Source organism: Oryctolagus cuniculus, chromosome 1, assembly GCF_964237555.1.
Source record: "Oryctolagus cuniculus chromosome 1, mOryCun1.1, whole genome shotgun sequence".
In the NCBI taxonomy this organism is placed as follows: domain Eukaryota; kingdom Metazoa; phylum Chordata; class Mammalia; order Lagomorpha; family Leporidae; genus Oryctolagus; species Oryctolagus cuniculus.
Genome location: NC_091432.1, coordinates 165,122,481 through 165,147,859, shown reverse-complemented (window position 1 = coordinate 165,147,859; position 25,379 = coordinate 165,122,481). Strand labels below are relative to the sequence as shown.

The following is a 25,379-nucleotide window of genomic DNA, read 5'->3' as shown; positions in this document are numbered from 1 at the left end:
TCAGAGCCGGAAAGCCGCCAAGAAGCCGCCGAGAAGCAGCCTCGGGGCGGGCACCGGGAAGCCGCAGGGATAAGAGAAACAGAAGTTTAGAAGTAAAATGAGAGAAATAGGAATGCTGGAAGATGGAAGTAAAATGGGAGAAATAGGAATGCCCGGAGATAGAGAAATAGAGAAAAGTAAGGCCTCCCCACAACATGGCAATGAGAGGGCTTGGATTCGGTCTGCCTGATTAGGGAGGTGGTGAGCACCTGCGGGCGGCTAGCAACTTACGCGCCGCAGGTCACCGAAGACAGGCATGAATTAACATCAATAGTCTCCCCACAATACCGCAATGAGAAGGCTTGGATTCGGTCTGCCTGATTAGGGCGATAAGCACCAGCAGGCAGCTCGACCAGAGTATGAGCTGCAGGTCACCGAAGATAGGCACGAATCAACACCAATAAGCCTCCCCACAATATGGTGCTGAGAAGGCTTGGATTCGGTTTGCCTGATTGCTAGGTTTTGTAAGCACCTGCAGGCAGAGCAGAACATGCGCTGCAGGGCACCGAACACAGGCACGCATCAGCGCCTAAAAACCTCCTCACAACATGGCGAAGAGAGGACCCGGATTCGGTTTGCCTGATTGATAGGACTTGTAAGAACCTGTGGCAACTCTAGCAAGCAGAGCAGAGTGTGTGCTGCGGGACACTGAAGACAGGCGCGTATCAACGCCAAAAAATAAAAAGAAAGGGGGATCTGTGGGGAGCAACCCGGACTATACTGTTACTGGAATTAAGACTTATTCTATGCATCTGCTCTCCCACAATATGGCGCTGGGAGAGAAGAAAGAGGCTTCCGCACAGCTGCCTCCAGTTCAACCAATAAACTGTAGGACTTGCTCCTGATTGGAGGAGAGCAGCGTACTCGGCGTGTGGGCAGCCGAGTTGGGATTGGTGGAGGAGGACTATAAAGGAGGAGAGAGACGGCATGCACCAGGAACATCTAAGGGGAACATCTAGCTGAAGGAACACCTGTGCAGCCCCCGAGAAGAGCCGGCCGGCAGTGTGCCGCTCCCCTGCAGAAGTGGGGAATGTGGCCAGGGGGAACTGCCCTTCCACGGAGGTGGAAGGGATAGTAGCCAACCCGGGAAGAACCAGCAGCAAACCCGGGGAGGGCCGAGCAGACGAAAGAACAGCGCAGGGTCCTGTGTCGTTCCTCCACGAAGAGGGGGAGCGACATAATGGTGCCGTGACTCGGATATGAAGCCTAGGCAGGGCTTAGTGTCGTTCCTCCACGAAGAGGGGGAGCGACACTATAGATCAATATCTATGATAAACATAGATGTAAAAATCCTCAAAAATACTAGCGAATTTAATCCAACAAGATAGCAAAATGGTCATCCATCCAAAGTAAGATTTATTCTAGAGATGCAGGGGTGGTCCAGCATATGCAAACTAAATGTGATCATCACATTAACAAACTGAAGAATAAAAACAAAGTGATTATTTCAATAGATGAGAAGAAGCCATCTGATAAAATACAACATCCTTGGGGAAGGCGCCGTGGCTCACTTGGTTAATCCTCCGCCTGCAGTTCCCGCATCCCATATGGGCGTCAGTTCTAGTCCCAGCTGCTCCTCTTCCAGCCAGCTCTCTGCTGTGGCCCGGGGAAGGCAGTGGAGGATGGCCCAAGTGCTTGGGCCCCTGCACCCGCATGGGAGACTGGGAGGAAGCACCTAGCTCCTGGCTTCCAATTGGTGCAGTTCCAGCTGTAGCGGCCATTTGGGGAGTGAACCAATGGAAGGAAGACCTTTCTCTCTGTCTCTCTCTCACTGTCTATAACTTTACCTGTCAAATAAAAAAATACAACATCCTTTCATGGTTTAAAAACTTTAATGAATGGGTATAGAAGGAACATACCATAATACAATCAAGGCAAAATATGATAAACCCACAACCAGCATCCTTCTGAATGGGGAAGAGCTGGAAGCACTTCCACTAAGATCTTGAACCAGACAAGTATGCCCACTCTCACCATTCTTATTCAATATAGTTCTGAAAGTTTTAGAGCCATTAGTCAAGAAAAAAAAATCAAAGGGATAGAAATCAGAAAGGAGAAAGTCAAATTATTCCTGTTCTCTGCATGTAGAAGTAAGCAGCAAGACCCCTACTACCTTACACCTTACACAAAAATGCACTCAAAATGAATCAAAACCTAAATCTACAACTATACCATGAAATTATTAGAGCACATTGGGAAAATCCTTCAAGATACTGACATAGGCAGAGTTCTTGGAAAAGACCCTAGAGGCACAGGCAATCAAAGCCAAAATAGACGAATGGGATTACATGAAATTGAGAAACTTCTGCACTGCAAAAGAAACACTCAGCAAAGTGAAGAGGAAATGAAATCAGCATATGAAAGAGTTATCTGTACCCCCATGTTTATTGCAGCTAATTCACAGTAGCTAAGATATGGAATCAACCCAGATGTCCTTCAACTGAAGACTGGATAAAGAAATTATGGGATATGTACACCATGGGATACTACACAGTGGTTAAAAAAAAAAAAACACAAACATTATACTTAGTGAAATAAGCCAATGCCAAAAGGACAATAACATGTTCTCCCAGATCTGTGGTAATTAATAGAGCACCTAAAAGATAATCTTATAGAAGTAAAATTGACACTTTGAGATGTGATGACTTTGAACAGCCCTTGTCTCAACTGTTGAAAACCAGGTTTTTTGAGTATAATTGAAAATGGGATCTTAGTGTAAAAGAAGAATGGGAATAGAAGAAGAATATGGGTAGGAGTGCAGGTGGGAGGGCAGATATGGTGGGAAAAATCACTGTGTTCCTAAAGTTGTATTTATGAAATGTATGAAGTTTGTATACCTTAAATAAAAGGTTTCTGGGAGGAAGAAGCAAATTATCCCTGTTTGCACATGACATGATCTTTTATGTAGGGGAACCAAAAACTTCACTAAGAGACTTTTGAAACTCATGAGAGAATTCAGCAATATTGCAAGTTATAAAACCAACACGCAAAAATCAATAGCATTCTTATACATCAACAATGTTATGTATGGGAAGGAACTTGTAAGGTCAATCCCATTCACAGGAGCTACAAAAAACTTTAAAACCTTGGGATAAATTAATCAAGAATGTGAAAGATCTCTACCATAAAAATTATAAAACATTAATGAGAGAAATAGAAGGCACAAAAAATGGAAAATCTTCCATGTTGATGGATTGGAAGAATTAATAACCTGAAAATGCCCATTGTACCCAAAGCAATTTGCAGATTCAAAGCAATCCCAGTGAAAATATGTTCTTATTCTTATGTTCTTGTTCTTGTTCTTATTCTTGTTCTTATTCTTATGTTCGTTATTCTCAGATACTAAAATTCATATGGAAACACAAAAGACCCTGAATAGCTAAAGTAATCTTAAACAACAAAAACAAAGCTGGAGGCATCATATACCAGATTTCAATACATATTACAGGGTTTTTATAACCAAAACAGCCTGGTACTAGCATAAAAATAGACATGTAGACCAGTGGAATAAAGTGGAAACTCCAGAAGTTATGCATGTACAACCAACTAATATTTGACGAACAAGCTAAAATCATTCCTGGAGAAAGGATGGTCTCTTTAACAAATGGTGTTGAGAAAATAGGATCTCTACATGCAGAAGTTAGAAACCTTCTGACATCTCTACTCTCTTCCCAGGCTTCTTTATATGTTCCACCTAGCAAAGAGATGCATTCCTAGGCAAAGGAAGTTAACAGTGGTTTCTCCTCTACTTCTTGGGAAAACATCTAGGCTTATCATTGTACCTACCTGGAAGGAGGTCCCTATAGGGCTGCTGTTAAGCTTCTCAAAATAAGAATGTTTGTTCAAGGAGTCCACACAGTTGTTTCTCCCAGTAACACGCCTTATAAATCCCTTTGCCCTTGCCAGGATAAGGAGACCAACTTAGGGTGGCCTTCATCAAGGAGCAAGTTTCTTTGCCATTAAATGTTTTATCTTTAAAAGTGAAGAAAATCTGCATTCCACTCCAAATATATTTGACATACAAGGGGTTCAGATTTCTTAGAAGACACATTGTAGGAAAGTTCCCCTCCCCATCTTCGAGTCAGAATTGATCCTCTAGGAATGTGTTCTATGAGTAATGCGCCCCTGGCTCCCCACTAACTAGCAGCCCCTGCGTAGCCCCAGGATGCGTGACCTCGGTATTAGCAACGCTGCATTGTGATCTCACTGCTTCATAAGAAACAAAGAACCTGAATTTAACACTCAGGAGAACACACACAAGGTATCTGAGCAGGAAGAACAGTAGAAAACATCTGCTCCGAGTTCTTGCTTCCAGAAGCCCCTGCAGGACCCCATGCACAGCCTGGAATGAGACAGTAACAGCCTTGACTCTAGACTTCTTCCCTCGCCACACTTTTCAACCAAATCAGTTGCTAATTTAACTGAGGTACTTGGTGGGTTTCTGATGATCTTTGAGAAATACGAGGATGTTTCAAAAAAGTTCGTGGGAAAATGACACTAAAACAGGATTTTATTTTGGCGTCAGAAATTTTGTGTGTAGTCTTGATCATGAACTTTTTGAAGACCACTCTATGTATGGTTTTCAATTTTTCCCCCTTGGAGGTTAACAGAGTGGCCAAATCCGTAGGTTTGAAGCCTGGTTCTTCAGGGTATTTCTATGTGATGCTGAGCACATCACTTAACCTGTGTGGGCCTTCTTCGCAGAGTTGTTATGGCCATGTTATGGGATAACAGAGATAAACTTACCCTGTTGCACAATACATGGTAATGGCTCAACCAATTGAGCCCTCGTTTTGAAGGGTCCGTGTGTCAAAAAGAATGAAAACCCCTTCTCAACCTCAGTCCCCAGTCTAACCCATCCGTGTGGGTCTGGCATGCCTTCGGCTGTTAACTCTCTTCTTGCCCCACAGGGTAACAGTTTGGCTGTCAACAGCTGCAACCGAGCCTCTGACTCATTGGTATCAGGTGCGCTGCCTTCTTCAAACTCCTCTCTTTGCCAAGGAAGGGGAGACGCTCTCAGGGAAAGTGCTGCTTGTAGCCAATAAACAGTAAGTAGGGAAGTACAGGTGCACGTTCACCTGTTAACTGGGCATTGAGGGAGTTGAAGTGGGAGGAAGCTGGCAGATTCTGGAGACTCCAGTGCAACTATGAATGCACAGAGCACTATACAAAGGCCTGGGGGAGTCTTCACAAAGTCTACACAGCCTGCAGGATACGTGTCATCCTTGAACTGAGTGTGTCAGGTGAGAGGAGCTTCAGGAACATCAAAAGCAGCCTTCTTCCCCTGGTCATGGAGGAAGGAAGGAAATCTGATAGATCATGGGGGCACTTGCCAAGGGCTTCAATTAGCAAGTTTAAACCTCGTGTAAGCTTCCTGGACTTGCTGCTGTCTAGCCACATGCCCCCAAATTTAGTACAGTCAAATTGATCTTCACTGCAGGGGAGAAATGCACTTTCTGGTGTGTCAGGAAGGACTGGTTGCTTCCTTATGGTAATTGACTTCACAAGGGTCCTGCAGCAATTACTTTGATTTATCTCATTTTTAGAATGTTTATTTTCTTTCCCCTTGTTGGAGCTCTACCGTGTGAGTTCGAAGGGGGAGGAGGATCAACTTGGGAAGAGCACTCAGAGGTCATCACACTCAACTTTCTTCTCTCTCTGCCTCCCACTCGTCTTAGGCCTGTGCTGGAACACTTCAGCGACAGAGAGCTCACCACCTCACACCTCAACCCTTTTAGCTTCTTCCTCGCTTTACCTGCAGAAACCTAACATGTTCACGTACAAGTTCAAAGTGACAAAAATGTGTAGAGTCCCTCTCTATTCCCTGTTCTCACCCCACTGTCCTGGAGTGACAGTTTGGTTTGGGTACTTCCATGCACCAACATGCCACATCATTGTGAGGTTTGTTCTTTTTAGAGGAGGATTACATTAGTAGTTTCAAGTCCGTTTTTTAACTTACTAATAAGTGCTGGATCTGTACAGGTTTTGTCCTTCTCAACAGATGCATAACAATCATGCATATACTATAATGTTTTTAAAATCCTGGGTTCATTGCTTTGCTTTCATGCTTTTATTATTGTCATTGCAAGAGTTCTGCACATAGTGGGCACAGTGACAGATATTTCCAGATGAGATGTCCAGCAATAGAGATGTTATGCCACAGGGTATGTCTATGTTATCCATTGCCAAATACGACCTTTTTCAAAGGTTGCACCTTTCACACAGCCAAAGAAAATCTTACTCATTTCACATCTTTCCCTATGCTGAATGTTATCAGTCGATACAATTTCTGAGAACCTGACAGACCCAAAATTAATTTCTAAAGCATCTTGCTTCAGTTTGCATTTCTTTAATTATTAATAAGATTAAATAACTTTCATGTGAGCATTGGCTATTAATGCCTTCCTCTCTACTTATTAAAATATTTTACTTCTTTACTCATTAAAATATGATTCTAATTGTTGATCCTTTATCTTCCTACAAATTATACTCATTGATATTCATTGTGCTTCTGAATTCAAGGTACAAAGCTCTGTTCCTAAGCTGTCGGTTGTCCAAATATTTGGAAGGCTTTGCTGAATGCCCTACCATTCTCCCTGTTGGTAGACTACATCCTGAATTCCTCCCTCCTATAAGAATGATTTTTAGGGCCGGCTCCGTGGTTCACTAGGCTAATCCTCCGCCTGCGGCACAGGCTCTCTGGATTCTAGCCCCAGTTGGGGCGCCGGTTCTGTCCTGGTTGTTCCTCTTCCAGTCCAGCTCTCTGCTGTGGCCCGGGAAGGCAGTGGAGGATTTCCCAAGTCCTTGGGCCCTGTACCTGCATGGGAAACCAGGAAGAAGCACCTGGCTCCTGGCTTCGGATCGGCACATCGCGCTGGCCATCGCAGCCATTTGTGGGGTGAACCAACGGAAGGAAGACCTTTCTCTCTGTCTCTCTCTCTCACTGTCTAACTCTGCCTGTCAAAAAAAAAAAAAAAGAAAGAATGATTTTTAGATAGTTTGAAATTATAAGTTCTCCCCTTCTGAAATAACCTGATTATCACTGTCTCCCTTTAAAATATTCATATAGGTGGAAGACATTTAATCTAGGGATTGAAACACCAGCATCCCATTTTGGAGTACCTGGGTTGGATATGAGCCTCCAGCTTTCTTTTTTTTAAAACATGATTTTTTTACCTATTAATCTTTTATTTACATACATTTCATATAAACAAATTAAAGAACATAGTGATTCTTCCTACCCTACCCACACTCCTACCTTTCTTCTTCCTCCCTCTCCTATTCCCATTCTTATTTTTTACAAAGACCTATTTTTTTTCAACTTTTATTTAATAAATATAAATTTCCAAAGTACAACTTTTGGATTACAGCAGCTTTTCCCCCCCATAACCTCCCTCCAACCCGCAACCATCCCATCTCCTACTCCCTCACCCACTTTTTTTTAAAGATTTATTTATCTTCAAGTCAGAGTTACACAGAGAGAGGAGAGGCGGGGGGGGGGGGGTGGTCTTCCATCTGCTGGTTCACTCCATAATTGGCCACAATGGCTGGAGCTATGCCGATCCAAAGCCAGGAGCCAGGAGCTTCCTCTGGGTTTCCTATGCAGGTGCAGGATCCAAAGCACTTGAGCCATCTTCTGCTTTCCTAGGCCATAGCAGAGAGCTGGATTGGAAGTGGAGCAGCCAGGACTTGAACCGGCACCCATATGGGATGCCAGCTCTACAGGCGGTGGCTTTACCCACTATGCCACAGTGCCAGCCCCACAAAGATCTATTTTCAATTAATTTTATTCACATAAGATTTACCCTACAATATGAGTATGAAAAAAAAAAAAACAAACCTGTTCCTCAATAGTCAAGATAAGGGCTGTCATCTCATCTCAAAGTGTCAATTTCACTTCTATAGATTACCTTTTAGGTACTCTATTAGTTACCACAGATCAGGTATTTGTCTTTTGGAGACTGGCTTATTTCACTCAGTATAATGGTTTCCAGTTACATCCATCTTGTTGCAAATGACAGGATTTCTTGCTTGCTTGCTTCCTTTTTTATTTTTAACCACTGTGTAATATTCCATGGTGTACATATCCCATCATTTCTTTATCCAGTCTTCATTTGATGGACATCTGAGTTGATCCCATATCTTAGCTACTGGACTCGAGCTGCAGTAAACATGGGGGCACAGATAACTGCAGACAGTAGAAGTGAGCAGTGATGGTTCAGGTGGTTAAGTTCCTGCCCAACTGGGAGACCTAGACTGAGAGTTCCTGGCTTCCAGCTTTGGCCCCAGCTCTGGGCACTGTGGACAGCTGGGAATTGAACCAACAGACGGCAGCTCTCTCTCTCCTTCTGTTCATCTCTCTGTCTTTGTCTCTCTCACTCCTCTCAAGTAAATAAAATTTTTGAAAAAAGAAAATACAATGAAAAAAATTAAACAAACAAAAAACTGTTCCTCAACAGTTGAGACAAGGGCTGTTCAAAATCATTGCATCTTGAAGTTAATCTCACTTTTTTTTTTTGAGAAACTTAATTATCTTTAAAGAAGCACCCAAGAATGATACATCCTTTGAGAGCATTACGCATAATTATAATAGAACTCTTTAAGGACAGAGGTCCTGCATGGAGAGTTAGTACATAGTGACTCTTGTTATAATTTAACAATTAACACTCCTATGTATGACATCAGTGATCACCCAAGACTCTTGACATGAGCTGCCCAGGCTATGGAAGCCTTTTGAATCCACAGACTCATCAGTATTTGAACAAGGCCACAGAAAAGTGGAAGTTCTCTCCTCCCTTCAGAGAAAAGTACCTCCTTCTTTGAGGAACACATCTGTCCACTGGGATTTCACCCACTGAGGTCCTTCATGCAGGACAAAAAAAAAAAAAAGAAAATACATAATAAAAAGTCTGTCCTTCTGTCTTCTCCATTATATGGCCCTTGTTATTGTTTCTTGCGTATGCTCATTAAGGAGATACAGTTAGAAAACACTGTACTGGTAGGAATTCATTTATTTAATTCCCCCACTTTATACCTTCTGTATCTCTTTTCTGCATCTAAGCCTTTTTACTTAGCGATGCCTTTCAAAGATAACCTCACATCAGCAAGTTGAGACCTGTCTTCTCTCCCTTGAGTTGTTGGTATTTCTGCAGCAAGGTCTGCCTTCATGGACATTTTCGCTTCTTCCACAGAAGTAAATGCTTCATCATGGTTTTAAAATTTTGACAAAAATATTTGTTCACATTCTTATCTGTGCCATGCATCATTTATAGGATACAGATTCTTCATTGGTATATAAATTTTGCTATTCTTTTTCTACTTTTTTTCTCAATAATATATCTGTCTTTGCGATTACTTTAATGTTCTTTTCTTTTCTTTTTTTTTTTTTTTTTTTTTTTTTTAGACAGGCAGAGTGGCCAATGAGAGAGAGAGAGAGACAGAGAGAAAGGTCTTCCTTTTGCCATTGGTCATTGGTTCACCCTCCAATGGCCGCCGCGGCCGGCGCATCACGCTAATCCGAAGCCAGGAGCCAGGTGCTTCTCCTGGTCTCCCATGGGGTGCAGGGCCCAAGCACTTGGGCCATCTTCCACTGCACTCCCTGGCCACAGCAGAGAGCTGGCCTGGAAGAGGGGAAACCGGGACAGAATCCGGTGCCCCGACCGGGACTAGAACCCGGTGTGCCGGCACCGCAAGGCAGAGGATTAACCTAGTGAGCTGCGGTGCTGCCACTTTAATGTTCTTGTTGCTCATCCTCAAATGTTAGGACTTCTCCCCACAGCTGTTTATATAATGGCATCCTGTGGCATAGCAAGATGTGCCCATCTTCATGCTATCTGGTGTTCTCAGCACAAACTCTCTCCTTCTATGCTGCCACGGAATCATGCTGCTTCCTGGGAGAATGACTTCTCCTGTATTTTCTGCTCCATTCCATTGTGCTCCACTTCCAGGAACATTTCTGTCCAAAGTCCCACTTACTTCAAGCCCTGCATGGTATGGTACTATATATACACGTGTGTGTGTGTGTGTGTGTGTGTGTGTGTGTGTATACATGCACAACTTTTGCATTTCAAGAAAATGTCCCTAACCTTCAGGTAGCCTATTTTTGTGAGCAGTCTCTGGGATGTGCTGTGCCACTCTTTCAATCTCCTCTCACACATTTTTGCCACATGGCTTACAACCAATGTCAACTCCTTTTAAAGCCCTTCCACATATGTTGGAAACTGCAGATTGTATCTTTTCCTTGGTTTTGTAGAAAAGGAGGTCTGCAGTCTGCAGAATCTTTCTATTTCCTTGGATTTGGATGGCTTCCAGGAGAAGTGGAAAATGCTGACTTATGCCGTGTTCATCCTGGAAGTTACCACTTTCTTTCTAAATCATCATAAGCCATCTGTTTAATGACCAGTTCTAAAAAAAGAGGGAAGGAGCAATAGCCAACATCTGCCTGGAGTTTGGGATTTTACCTCTTCTGTGGTTTGCAAGAGAGTATTCTTCTATGTTCGAATGTTTTTATTTTTAAAGAATGTTGGTGTATATTTAGGTGAGCAGATTTAAATCATCTTGTTTTTCCACTATTTCTGACATGGCTTAGGTTTCATCCTTATTGATCATATTTCTCTACCCTTCTGCACTACTCCTGATTGGTAAGTAGGAGGCAAGCTGTGTTCCTCAGACACCTGCCTCGTGACCCCTGGGGCTTCTACAGCCCTGCACACCATTATTAGAGCACTGATGTTCTATTTGTCTATTCGACTGTGGGTGAGCTTCTCAAGAAGAGAAATGGAGTCTTATTCTATGGTGTGTCCCACCTCGTTTAATGTGAGCATATTTCAAAGTGTTTATGGAAAGTGGAATTAAAAGATAAGTTTAAATTGGTGTGGAAAAAATGAAATTCAGGCAAATGAGGTATCTTCAAAAAGTTTATGGAAAATGTGTATCCATTGTGAAATCCATTATGAATGGATTTCAAAACATTTTTGCACCACCATAAATATATCCTTTTTTTAAGATTTACTTATTTATTTGAAAGAATTGCAGAGAGGCAGAGGCAGAGAGAGAGAGAGATCTTCCATCCACTGGTTCACTCTCCAAATAGCTGCAAATGGCCAGAGCTGTGCCGATCCAAAGCCAGGAGCCAGGAGCTTCTTCCAGGTCTCCCACGGGGGTGCAGGAGCCCAAGGACTTGGGCCATCTTCTACTGCTTTCCCAGGCCATAGCAGAGCACTGACTTGGAAGTGGAGCAGCTGGAACTTGAACTGGCGCCCATATGGGATGCCGGCACTGCAGGCAATGGCCTTACCTGCTACACCACAGTGCCAGCGCCTAAACGGATCTTTTCATTTTTCCATGAACTTTTGGAAGTATCCTTCCACATTGCAAACAAACAGCAAATGTTGTAGAATGACTAACTGAAGGAAAGAGCCATGCACTGGCGATCCCTCTGTCGTTAGGAAATTAGTCTGGCAAGACTGAAACAGCTAAGACAGCCTTGGCAGGCAGTACTTTGCCAGAGAAAGAGAAAGGAGGAAAGAAATTCTTTATCTGATGATCAGTACCCTTGTGTAGTGAAGAGAGACCAGGTTTTGAGTCGCTGTCTTCCATTTCTGTTCAGTCTCTTCTTTAAAAAGAACTGATTGAAAAAGAAAAAATTAAAAAGAACTGATTGGTATTTAAGTGACTGTGGGCAAGTTAATGAGTCTCCCTAGCATCAGCTTCCTCACCTCATGGTCTCTGAAGCAGGATTTAGAATCATTAGCTCAGCAAGCTTTTGCAAAAATTAAAAGGGGAAGCCTCGTGTACTGATGAACACACCGTGTGCCCCCAGTAAACTTCAGTTCCGTTCCCTCTTTCCTTATTCTCTTTTGTGCTGTCAGATGCTTCAGGTTTTATTGCTTTGAAAGTCTTGTTTTCTCCGGTATTTTCTACAAGCTCCAGCATTGCTGCATGTTGGTATTTTCGTGCTATTTTTTCCATAAAGAGCTGTCCCTTTGAAATGCCTTGGTGAGGCTCTCCCGCCCTTATTGTTATGTATTCTTTGAAACTCTGAACTCTTGGGAGAACTCCCTCTGCAACCCACAGGTTTCACAATGACTGCCCTTTTCTCTCCCACCAGGACCATTTATGATTGCATTGTTAGCATTTTATTTTTGACAGCCTCCCATCATTCTGTGCTCTGCGATAAAATAGAACCTATCATTTTTAGGAACTTTATGAAGTTTGTATCCCAGAAGATCACAGAAGTGGTCTCCAAAGCTTCTTGATCATTTTCACCTTGCAGTAAGAATATTTGATGTGTGTCTCTGCCAAGCACACCAATATTTGTCTTATGATTAGGTACATGGACTACAGTAATAATCATAATAGCCTAGAACCACTAGTTTCTCCTCTGTTAACAGGCAGAGGGAGATTTATGTGCGTGTGTGTGTGTGTGTGTGTATGGAGAGAGAGAGATGTATAGATGTATGTATACATATATACACACACACCCACATGAAATTCCTGTTACGCATTTTATAAGATATACAAAAATAGAAATAAAAAGGATGAATTGAGAAAATAAATATAGGCTGATTGTTGGATCTAGCTCAGCCTCTTATAATGTGCCAAAATATTTTGAAACTTTTTTAAAATTTTGGATCCTGTGAAGGTTTGTTATGCTGAGATCTACCAGGGGATTTGGTTTAGAGAGATTATGATGAGTTCTGTGGTTTTCTAACGCTGGAAGATATGCTGATCAAAGAATTAAAGCTTTGGAAGCTTCAGGTGCTACTCTTAATGATCATCATTGAACTACTTTACCTTGTACAGCACATAAAATAAAACCTCACAATGGCTAAGTGATCAGCTACATCATAAAGAAAAATTATTGCACACAGTCAGGCACAATGATGTACTAGAATGTGCTATTGCAATTTTTAGTGACATTTCTGTGTTGTATAGTGTTATTCAGATTCTTCCAGTGCTAACCCATGTGCCCCCACATGGTTGGCATTAGCTCCCAATATTGCACATTATTTAAATAATTGGAGACTTATTGAACTATCCCATCTTTGCAAAACATGACAGAATAGGTCAACTTAGCAAACATCTTAACTTTTAGTGAATAGTATCTATATTATTCATTAATGTTTCAGATTCATTCATGTTCAATTTTAAAACCACATAGGTTGTGGAAACTGATATGACGGCCCTAGGAAATGTATTCTCTCCCAGTCTGGAGTCCAGGAGTCTGAAATCAGCAGGACCTGAAGTCAGCAGGACCATGTTCCTTCTGGAAGCTCAAAGGAAGGAGCTGCTCTGGGATCTCTCACCCTTTCCTGGCACCTGGCAATTCCTGGCATTCCTGTAGCTGCGTCATTCTACTCTCTGCCTCTGTCTTCAGATGACTTTGTTCCCTGTTTCCCTTTGCTGGTATCTTCTCCTCTTAAACCAGTACCACTCACTGAATATGGGGTCCACCCAAATCCAGGGTGACCTCATCTAAACTTGGTTAACATGAGCAAAACCCTATTTCCAAGCAATGTCATATTCACAGGTACCAGTAGTTAGGACATGAATATGTATTTTGGGAGGATACACTTCAACTAGAAAATTGGGTTTTCTTCCAAACCCAATGTATCATCCCACTTCTCTCTGGGAAAAAGTCAAAAACATTTGAAGAACGTTGGCATAAAGCCAATGCCTACTGAGGCTCCCATTGCTTCCTTTTTACCAATCATTCAGTGCTCCATGACTTGGGTCATTTTTTTCCCCAACATTTCTTTCACTTTTATTTCTCCACCCCATTCTTCCCTGATGGTCAGAACTTAGCCTATCCCAGTGTTGCAACTTCATCTTTTGATTGTGTTCAATGACCACATCTTCCCAAGTCTCCAGTATCTTCTTGGCTATTGCACAAACAATGTTAGCAAAGTGATGATTTGGTATCCAACCCTGGAACTAACATACATCTCCACTTAAATCACCGGCTATGTCCTTCAGAGTTGGAAATGACTAAGCCTGGCAAAGACTAAGGTTTTCATTAAAATGAACATTGCCAAATAGCTGGTTCTAAAGATTTAATAGTTGTTTAGTGTTATGTAGACACAGTCTTGGAAGATTATCCATTACTGGTTGCTTTATGGGCATCACATAGCTTTTTTTTTTTTTTTTTTTTTTTTTTTTTTTTTTTTTTTTTTTTGACAGGCAGAGTGGACAGTGAGAGAGAGAGACAGAGAGAAAGGTCTTCCTTTGCCGTTGGTTCACCCTCCAATGGCCGCCGCTGCAGCCGGCGCACCGCGCTGATCCTGGCAGGAGCCAGGAGCCAGGTGCTTTTTCCTGGTCTCCCATGGGGTGCAGGGCCCAAGCACCTGGGCCATCCTCCACTGCACTCCCTGGCCATAGCAGAGAGCTGGCCTGGAAGAGGGGCAACCGGGACAGAATCCGGCGCCCCAACCGGGACTAGAACCCGGTGTGCCGGCGCCGCAAGGTGGAGGATTAGCCTATTGAGCCACGGCGCCGGCTCCATCACATAGCTTCTTAATTATGTTATTTTCCTACTGTTTTTGGTGAAGTCATATTCTCTTTGGTTAGGGGAATCACTGTCAAGTCAGTGAACCTAACTCTCCACTTCACCCCCTGATCACTCCCAAACTCACTGAAGAGCTTTGCCAATGGGTCTCTCCTTTTCACTGACCACACTGAGCCATGACACTACCACGTTTTTCCTTCTCCAGGGAAGACAGGACTTCAATGAGAGGCAAAGAGATGTATGTTCTGAAAAGTGCATTGAACATGACAGTGGCATCATACCTAGAATTCTAAAGAGGAGCCTTGCTGAAGCTACAGTATACTGATTGCTCCTCTCAACCACAACATCCAGTCTTTAGCTGTGGCAGGCCTGACTCACGCATGCATCCATAAATGCACACACTTGCACACACTTCAGGATCCTCCATTTCTGCTTTAAGTTCTGGATTAACTACTTTGGACGTTGTTAAGAACATGATTTTTTTTAAAACTTTTATTTAATGAATATAAATTTCCAAAGTACAGCTTATGGATTATAATGGCTTCCCCCCCATAACGTCCCTCCCACCCGCAACCCTCCCCTTTCCCACTCCCTCTCCCCTTCCATTCACATCAAGATTCATTTTCGTTTCTCTTTATATACAGAAGATCAGTTTAGCATACATTAAGTAAAGATTTCAACAGTTTGCTCCCACACAGAAACATAAAGTGAAAAATACTGTTTGAGTACTAGTTATAGCATTAAATCTCAATGTACAGCACACTAAGGACAAAGATCCTACATGAGGAGTAATTGTGCAGTGACTCCTGTTGTTGACTTAACAAATTGACACTCTTGTTTATGGCATCAATAATCACCCTAGGCTCTTGTCATGAGCTGCCAAGGCTATGGAAGTCCCCTGAGTTCACTGACTCATAATTTTTAGACAAGGCCATGGTCAAAGAGGAAGTTCTTTCCTCCCTTCAGAGAAAGGTACCTCTTCTTTGATGACCCGTTCTTTCCACTGGGATCTCACTCACGGAGATCTTTCATTTAGGGTTTTTTTTTTTTTTTTTTTTTTTTTTTTTTTTTTCCAGAGTGTCTTGGCTTTCCATGCCTGAAATACTCTCATGGGCTTTTCAGCCGGATCTGCATGCCTTAAGGGCTGATTCTGAGGCCAGAGTGCTGTTTAGGACATCTGCCATTCTATGGGTCTGCTGTGTATCTCGCTTCCCATGTTGGATCATTCTCTCCCTTTTTGCTTCTATCAGCTAGTATTTGCAGACACTATTCTTGTTTATGTGATCCCTTTGGTTCTTAGTCCTATCATTATGATCAATTGTGAACAGAAATTGATCACTGGGATTAGTGAGATGGCATTGGTACATGCCACCTTGATGGGATTAAATTGGAATCCCCTGGTATGTTTCTAACTCTACCGTTTGAGGTAAGTCAGCTTGAGCATGTCCCGAATTGCACATCTCTTCCCACTCTTATTCCCACTCTTAGATTTAACAGTGATCACTTTTCAGTTAAGTTTCAGCACTTAAGAATAACTGTGTATTGATTACAGTATTCAACCAAAAGTATTAAGTAGAACGAACAAAAAAAAATACTAAGAGGGATAACATATGAAGTTGCTCATCAACAGTCAGGGTGAGGGCTGATCAAGTCACCGTTTCTCATAGTGTTCATTTCACTTTAACAGGTTTCCTTTTTGGTGCTCAGTTAGTTGTCACCTATCAAGGAGAACAAGTGGTATTTGTCCCTTTGGGATTGGCTTATTTCACTCAGCATAATGTTTTCCAAATTCCTAACAGGGATCACTTTTCAGTTAAAATTTAAACACCTAAGAATAATTGTGTGTTAATTACAGAGTTCAACCAATGGTACTAGAACAAAAAAAAAATACTAAAATGGATAAAGTATTACATTGTACATCAACTGTCAGGACAAGAGCTGATCAAGTCAGTGTTTCTCATAGTGTCCATTTCATTTCAACAAGTTTCCTCTTTGGTGCTCAGTTAGTTGTCCCCGATCAGGGAGAACATATGATATTTGTCCCTTTGGGACTGGCTTAATTCACTCAGCATGATGTTTTCCAAGTTCCTCCATCTTGTTGCAAATGACCGGGTTTCGTTGTTTTTGACTGCTGTATAGTATTCTATAGAGTACATGTCCCATAATTTCTTTATCCAGTCTACTGTTGATGGGCATTTGGGTTGGTTCCAGGTCTTAGCTATTGTGAATTGAGCTGCAATAAACATTAATGTGCAGACAGCTTGTTTGTTTGCCAATTTAATTTCCTTTGGGTAAATTCCAAGGAGTGGGATGGCTGGGTTGAATGGTAGGGTTATATTCAGGTTTCTGAGGAATCTCCAAACTGACTTCCATAGTGGCTTAACCAATTTGCATTCCCACCAACAGTGGGTTAGTGTCCCTTTTTCCCCACATCCTCTCCAGCATCTATTGTTGGTAGATTTCTGAATGTGAGCCATTCTAACTGGGGTGAGGTGAAACCTCATTGTGGTTTTGATTTGCATTTCCCTGATTGCTAGTGATCTTGAACATTTTTTCATGTGTCTGTTGGCCATTTGGATTTCCTCTTTTGAAAATGGCCGGCGCCACAGCTCACTAGGCTAATCCTCTGCCTTGCGGCGCCGGCACACCGGGTTCTAGTCCCGGTCAGGGCGCCAGATTCTGTCCCGGTTGCCCCTCTTCCAGGCCAGCTCTCTGCTGTGGCCTGGGAGTGCAGTGGAGGATGGCCCAAGTTCTTGGGCCCTGCACCCCATGGGAGACCAGGATAAGTACCTGGCTCCTGCCATCAGATCAGCACGGTGCACCGGCTGCAGCGCGCCGGCCGCGGCGGCCATTGGAGGGTGAACCAAGGGCAAAAGGAAGACCTTTCTCTGTCTCTCTCTCATTGTCCACTCTGCCTGTCAAAAAAAAAAAAACAAAAAAAAAAAAAACAAAACAAAAAAAAAACATGATTTTCATTTGGCCAGAAATGTATACAGATCTCTTCTTGACTTATTTATGAGGCTAATTTGTTAGCCTGTCTATGATTCCAGCAAGGTTTAAGCCTTGCCTAAGGTGCTTATTATCACCATGTCTGGTTCCCTGTAAATCTGCCTTCAAGAATGTCCTACACTTGAAATACCAGATATAGGTATCATAAAAGAAAAAAATTTTTTTAAAGTTCTGAGCCAATTAGATCAGTTGAAACAGGATCAGATATAATCCTATCTGACTTTGTAATTTATGACTGATTATGTTTTCCTCTTATTTTGTCCCATAGTATCTAGCATTATGTTTAATCCTACCCAGGCCACCATTGACAATGACGGGGTGAGAGCAAGGATATGTAGAACTTTATGTCACCCACCTTTGAAATTGAAAAAAGAAACCTGGCAATCAAGGAAACTCAAATAAAAATAACCCACTGTTTAAAATATTTTAAAAAACCAACCATTTAAATGTTACAGATTGGAAAGGACATAAAAAAATTAACACCTTCATACCACCTAAGGAAATAATTTAGTATACTTTCCAGCAGATGTGTTAGCCATAGATGTTGGGATCCTTAAAAACATTTACATACTTTAGCTTGGTGTGTCTAACTCTGCAAGGAAATAATTGTAGGTGGCCATAAATACATATTTCAAGAATTTTCCTTACAATATTTCCATTAAAAGTTGTTTTTTATTATTGTAAGTAACAATGTGATACCATGAAAATAGGAATATTCAGCAATGGGGAATTATCAAATAAGTAGAGCTATATTTGTTCAGTGCCACAGAAAATGGCATTTTCAAGAACTCTCCTACAGGACAAACCCTAGCTTATGTTAAATAAAAGCATGAAGTGACACTTAAGCATCATTTTGCTAAGCACTTACATCTATAACAATACAAAGATAAACATAGAAGGGAAATTTATTCTATAAGGTTAGCAGAAAGGATCCTTGTCTAGTAGCTTTATGAATTATTTAATTTATGTTTTCCCTACTTTTCAGTTTTTCTTTTAAGACTTTTTTTTTATTTGAAAGGCAGAAAGACAGAGGGAGAGGGAGAAATGGAGAGAGAGATCTTATACCAGCTGATTTACTACCCAAAGGACCACAACAGACAGGACTGGGCCAGGCTGAAGTCAGGAGCATGGAATGTCATCTAGGTCTCCCATGTGGGTAGCAGGGACCAAGTTACTTGAGCCATCTTCCATTGCTTTGCTAAAAACATTATTAGGAAGTTGTATCATAAGTGAAGCATACAGGACTTGAATCAGCACTCCAATATGGGATGATGGCATTGCAACTGGCATCTTTACCCACTGTGCCATACGCCAGCCACCCCTCCCCCTGGTTTTTCTACCAAGAATATATATGACTCTCATAGGGGCCAGAGTCGTGGCTCACTTGGTTAATCCTCTGCCTGTGGCACTGGCATCCCATATGGGCACCGGGTTCTAGTCCCCATCACTCTTTTTCCAGTCCAGCTCTCTGCTGTGGCCCGGGAGGGCAGTGGAGGATGGCCCAAGTGCTTGGGCCCTGCACCCGCATGGGAGACCAGGAGGAAGCACCTGGCTCCTGGCTTCGGATCAGCCATTTATGTGATGAACCAACAGAAGGAAGACCTTTCTCTCTGTCTCTCTCTCTTACTGTCTAACTCTATCTGTCAAATAAAAAAATAAAAATTAGAAGACTCTCATAGTCATAAGAAATATAAACAATAAGAATAACTAATGTAAATGCCGCAAATATAGCCCCTTTTGATGTGTCATTGAGGATGGTTTTTATTTTCATTTGAAAATTAATACAATTCTAAGAACTGTATCCCATTACTCCCTCTTTTTCCCTTTTTTTTAGTTTTTGAGAAAACATCTTTTAAATTTATGCTGTAGTAAAAAGTTTAATACCTCTCCAAATAAGTTTAAACAGTTAAAAAGCAAAAAGATCCTAGTTTAGTGGGAACATAGACAGTGGCTACAAACAGTAACTGAAAGAAAAAATTATGATTTCACTCATATACAGTAAATTTTGAAATAATCACAGATCAATGAAACTACAGTAGTATAACATTCTCAACCATTGGTTTGATAAAGATATAAAAAAAGTTTTGCAAAACTACATTTGTATCAATACTAATACATGCAGGCCTTTCTATTATTTTCTTTAAAAAAAAAAAAAAAAAAAAAAAAAAAAAAAACTTTTTTTGGCCGGCACCGCAGCTCACTAGGCTAATCCTCCACCTGCGGCACAGGCACCCCGGGTTCTAGTCCTGGTTGGGGCGCTGGTTCTGTCCCAGTTGCTCCTCTTCCAGTCCAGCTCTCTGCTGTGGCCCGGGAGGGCAGTGGAGGATGGCCCAAGTGCTTGGGCCCTGCACCCACGTGGGAGACCAGGAGGAAGCACCTAGCTCCTGGCAGCGCACCCAGCCATAGTGGCCATTTGGGAAGTGAACCAATGGAAGGAAGACCTGTCTCTCTGTCTCTCTCTCTCTCTCACTGTCTAACTCTGCCTGTCAAAAAAAAAAAAAAAAACAAAACAAAAAACAAAAAACAAAAAAAAAAAACCTTTTTTTTAATATAAGCTCCATCATATAAAGCAGAATATGCAGTATTTGTCTTTCTATATCTGGCTAATTTCATTCGACCTGATGTCATTTGGCACAAATAACTGAATGAATCCATTTTGCACAAATGATAGAATTCTATTCTTTTTTAATAGCTGAATAATATTCCATTGTGTGTATATGCCACATTTTCTTTATCCATTCATCGGATGATGGACACCTAGTTCAATTCCAAATTTTGCCTGTTGTGAACAGTGCTGCTGTGAACATGCAATGTGGGTATCTCTCGATACAGTATGTTCATGTCTTTTGGGCGTATACTCAGTAGTGGGATTGCTGCATCATTTGGCAACTCTATTTTTAGTTTTTAAAGAACTCTCCATACTGTTTCCCGCAGTGGCTGCACTAATTTACATTTGCACCAACAATATCTGAATATTCCCCTTTCCCACATTCCTGCCAGCATTTGTTATTCTGTGTCTTCTAGATTTTAGCCATTGTGGTTTTGATTTACATTTTCTGACAACTAGTTATGCTGAGCATTTTTTTCATATTTTTATTTGTCATGTGTATTTCTTCTTTTGAGAGCTTTCTACTGAAGCCCTTTGTCCATTTCTTAGCTGGGTTGGTTATGTTTTATTGCTGCTGTTGAGTTTTTTAAAGTTGCAGATGTATTTGGGGTATTATTCTCTTTCTGATAGCTTGCAAATATTTTTTCCCATTCTGTTGGGTGTCTCTCACTCTATTGCTCACTTCCTTTGCTATGTCCCATTTGTTTACTTTTGCTTTTGTTGCCTGTGCTTGGGGTGGCTTGTCCAAGAAGTTGGCCCCTCCACCAATGTCTTGGAGTGTTTCTTCTACGTTTTCTTCCAGCAACCTCATAGTCTCAGGTCTTAAATTTAGATCTTTGGTCCATTTTGAGTTGATTTTTGTTTGTGGTAAGAGGTATAGATCTAATTTTTTTTCTTCTACATATATAAATCCAGTTTTCCAGCAGCATTTGTTGAAGAGATTGATTATTTTAACTTTTATTTAATGAATATAAATTTCCAAAGTACAGCTTATGGATTACAATGGCTTCCCCTTCATAACTTCCCTCCCACCCGCAACCCTCCCCTTTCCCGCTCCCTCTCCCTTTCCATTCACATCAAGATTCATTTTCAATTCTCTTTATATACAGAAGATCAATTTAGCATATATTAAGTAAAGCTTTCAACAGTTTGCACCCACACAGAAACATAAAGTGAAAAATACTGTTTGAGTACTTGTTATAGCATTAAATCACAATGTACAGCACATTAAGGACAGAGATCCTACATGAGGAGTAAGTACACAGTGACTCCTGTTGTTGACTTAACAAATTGACACTCTTGTTTATAGCGTCAGTAATCACCCTAGGCTCTTGTCATGAGTTGCCAAGGCTATGGAAGCCTTTTGAGTTCACCAACTCTGATCTTACTTAGACAAGGTCGTAGTCAGAGTGGAAGTTCAGAGGTACCTTCAGAGAAAGGTACCTCTTCTTTGATGACCTGTTCTTTCACTGGGATCTCACTCGTAAAGATCTTTCATTTAGGTTTGTTGTTGTTGTTGTTGTTGTTGTTGTTTTTGCCACAGTGTCTTGGCTTTCCATGAAGAGATTGTTTTTATTCCACTCTACAGTCTGAGCACTTTTTTCAAACACCAGTTGGCTGTATGAACATGGATTAATTTCTGGGTGCTCTATTCTGTTGATTTATGTTTCAGTTTATATGCCAGTACCATATTGCTTTAGTTACTACAGCTTTATAATATGCTTTGAAGTCAGTATTGTGATGCCTCTAACTTGAATTTTCTTGTTCAGGGTCGCTTTGGCTCTTCTGGTTCTTTTGTGTTTTTATATGAAGGTTAGGGTTATTTTTTCTAATTCTGTAAAGAATGTTGGTATTCTGAAAGGGATTGCATTGAATCTGTAGATTGTTTTAGATTGTACAGACATTTTAATGATATGGATTCTTCTAATTCATGAGCAAGAAATATCTTTCCTTTTTTTTTGATGATTTCATTCAACGATGATTGATAATTTTCATTGTAGAGATCTTTCACTTCCTTGGTTAAATTTATTCCTAAATATTTTATTTGAGATATTTTGAATGGGGTTCCTTTATGATTTCTCTTTCAGTGAGTTCATAATTAGCATATAAAAAGCTGCTGTCTTTTATATCTTTATTGTGTAACCTGCAGCTTTACTAAATTGGTTTATTGGTTCTGACAACTTTTTGGTGAAGTCTTTGGGTTTTCCATGTACAACCTCATGTCATCTGCAAGCACAGATCATTTGACTTCCTTTTTTCCAATTTTGATGCACTTTATTTATTTTCATCCCTATTTGCTCTTGTTAAAACTTCTTGTGCTATATTGGTAAAGACTGGAAAAAGTAGACATCCTTGTTAGGTTCCAGATCTGAGAAAAAATGTTTCAGCTTTTCCTCAATCAGTATGATATTGGCCATTAATTTGGGGATATATAGCTTTTATAATTTTGAGGAATGTTTGTTCTGTACCTAATTTGTGGCAGATCTTTTTCATGAAGGGGTGTTGGATCTTATCAAGTGCTTTCCCTGTATCTATTGAGGTGACCATATTTTTTGGCCTTCATTCTATTATTATTATTTATGGTGTCTGTTGACTTGCAAATGTTCAACCACCCTTGCATTTCTGGGATCTCACTTGATTGTTATGTATGATCTTTTTGATGTGATTTTGGATTCAGTTTGCTAGTATTTTGTTGAGAATCTTTGCATCTATGTTCATTAAGGAAATAGGTCTGTAGTTTTCATTTTGTGTTGTCTGTGGTTTGGATATCAAAGTGATGCTAGCCTCATAAAAAGAGTTTGGCAGAGTTCCAGTCTGCTCAACAGCTTGGAGTAATTTAAAAAGTCTTGGAGTTACTTCTTCTTTGAATGTTTTGTAGAATTCCATGGTAAATCCATCAGATCCTAGACTTCTCACTTATGGAAGACTTTTGATAATTGCTTTAATCTCATTGCTAATTATGAATGTGTTTAGAATGTCTGTATCTTCTTGATTTAACCTTGGTAGGTTATATGTATCTAGGAATTTATTCATGTCTTTGATATTTTCAGTTTTATTAGCATATAGTTCTTCATAATAGTTTCTTATAATCCTTTGTATTTCAGTGGTATTGGTTATAATGTCTCTTTTTTCATCTCTAATTTAATTTATTTGAGTTTTTTCTCTTTTTTTCTTTGTTAGCCTGGCTAGAAGTTTATCTATTTTACTTCTCAAAAAACAACTTTTTTGTTTTGTTGACCTTTTGTAATGTTTTTTAGTTTAAATTTCATTTATTTCTGTGCTAATCATTATTTCTTACCTACTACTGATTTGGAGTTTGATTTGTTCTTGGTTTTCTAAGACTTCAAAGTGCATCATTAGATCTTTAATTTGAGACATTTCCCTTTTAGAATGTAAGCACTTTATTTCAACAAAGTTTTTATTTCCTTTGTAGTTTCTTCAGTGATCCACTGACCATTCAGCAGCATGTTGTTTAATTTCCCAGTATTTATAAGTGTTCTGTTGTTCTTATTGATTTCTAGTTTTACTTCTTTATGGCCTGAGAAGATCCAAGGTATGATTTCAGTATTTTTAAATTTCCCGGGCTTGATTTGTGGCCTTATATTAATATGTAGTCTGTCCTAGAAAATATTCCATGTGCTGATGAGAAGAATGTGTACTCTGTAGCTGTTGGGTGAAATGTCCTGTAAAAGTCTTTTAGGTCCGTTTACTCAGTAGTGTGCTTCAACTCCAGTGTGTGTTTTTTTCTTTCTGGATGATCTGTCCATTGATGAGAGTAGGGTGTTGAAGTCACCCCCTATTATTGTATTGGAGTCTATCTCTCCCTTTGGGTCTAATGTATTTGCTGTATCTATCTGGGTGGTCTTGTTTTGGGTGCATATGTATTTACAATTGTTATGTCTTTTTGATGAAACTTTTATCATAATATGTCTTTCTATCTCTTTTTATAGTTTTTGATTTAAAGTCTGTGTTATCCTCTGGCCTCAGAATCAGCCCTTAAGGCACGTGGATCTGGTGGATCTGGCTGAAAAGCTCATGAGAGTATTTCAGGCATGGAAAGCCAAGACACTCTGGAAAAAAAAAAAAAAGAGAGAGAGAGAGAGAGAGAGACCTAAATGAAAGATCTCCGTGAATGAGATCCCAGTGGAAAGAACAGGTCATCAAAGAAGGAGGTACCTTTCTCTGAAGGGAGGAGAGAACTTCCACTTTGACTACGACCTTGTCTAAGTAAGATCAGAGTTGGTGAACTCAAAAGGCTTCCATAGCCTTGGCAACTCATGACAAGAACCTAGGGTGATTACTGATGCCATAAACAAGAGTGTCAATTTGTTAAGTCAACAACAGGAGTCACTGTGTACTTACTCCTCATGTAGGATCTCTGTCCTTAATGTGCTGTACATTGTGATTTAATGCTGTAACTAGTACTCAAACAGTATTTTTCACTTTGTGCAAACTGTTGAAAGCTTTACTTAATATATGCTAAATTGATCTTCTGTATATAAAGAGAATTGAAAATGAATCTTGATGTGAATGGAAGGAGAGAGAGGGAGCGGGAAAGGGGAGGGTTGCGGGTGGGAGGGAAGTTATGGGGGTGGGGGGCCATTGTAATCCATAAGCTGTACTTTGGAAATTTATATTCATTAAATAAAAGTTAAAAAAACTTTTAAAGTGATCATATATCAATAGGATTAAGTTTAAAGTAATCATATAGGTGGGATTGATTGTTAAAGTGATCATTTCAATAGGATGAAATGTTCACTGCTAATAATAAATAGGATTAAAGAGGAATGAGTGCTCCAACATGGGAAGGAGTCCATACAGCAGACTCATAGAGTGACAATTGCTATAAGTAATGCTCAGTGACCTCAGAGTCAGCCTTAAATGCACTATGGTCTGGCTGAAAAAAGGCCATGAGAGCAATTCAGATGTGGAAAGCCAGGACACTCATGCAAAAAGTGTCCCTACATGGAGTACCTTCCTGGAAGAGACCTCAGTGGAAAGAAGTGGTGATCAAGGAAGGATGTGCTTTTCTCTGAAGGGAGGAGAGAACTTCCACTCTGCTTATGGCCTTGTCTGAATACTGATGGAATTTGTGGACTCAAAAGGCTTCCATAACCTAGCCAGCTCATGTCAAGAGCCTCGGGTGATCACTGATATCAAACATAAGAGTGTTAATTGTTAAATTAACAACAGGAGTCACTGTGTACTAACTTCCAT

At 40.7% G+C, this 25,379-nt stretch overlaps 1 long non-coding RNA gene across 1 annotated transcript in view; it reads left to right on the top strand.

The window, feature by feature from the left end:
- The first annotated feature begins 4,952 nt into the window (after nucleotides 1-4,952).
- Nucleotides 4,953-25,379, top strand: part of LOC138843208 (uncharacterized) — a 27,478-nt gene continuing 7,051 nt past the window's right edge. Inside the window, exon 1 of the long non-coding RNA XR_011379788.1 lies at nucleotides 4,953-5,087. This is a non-coding gene — a long non-coding RNA (uncharacterized lncRNA). The remainder of the gene's footprint in view (nucleotides 5,088-25,379) is intronic.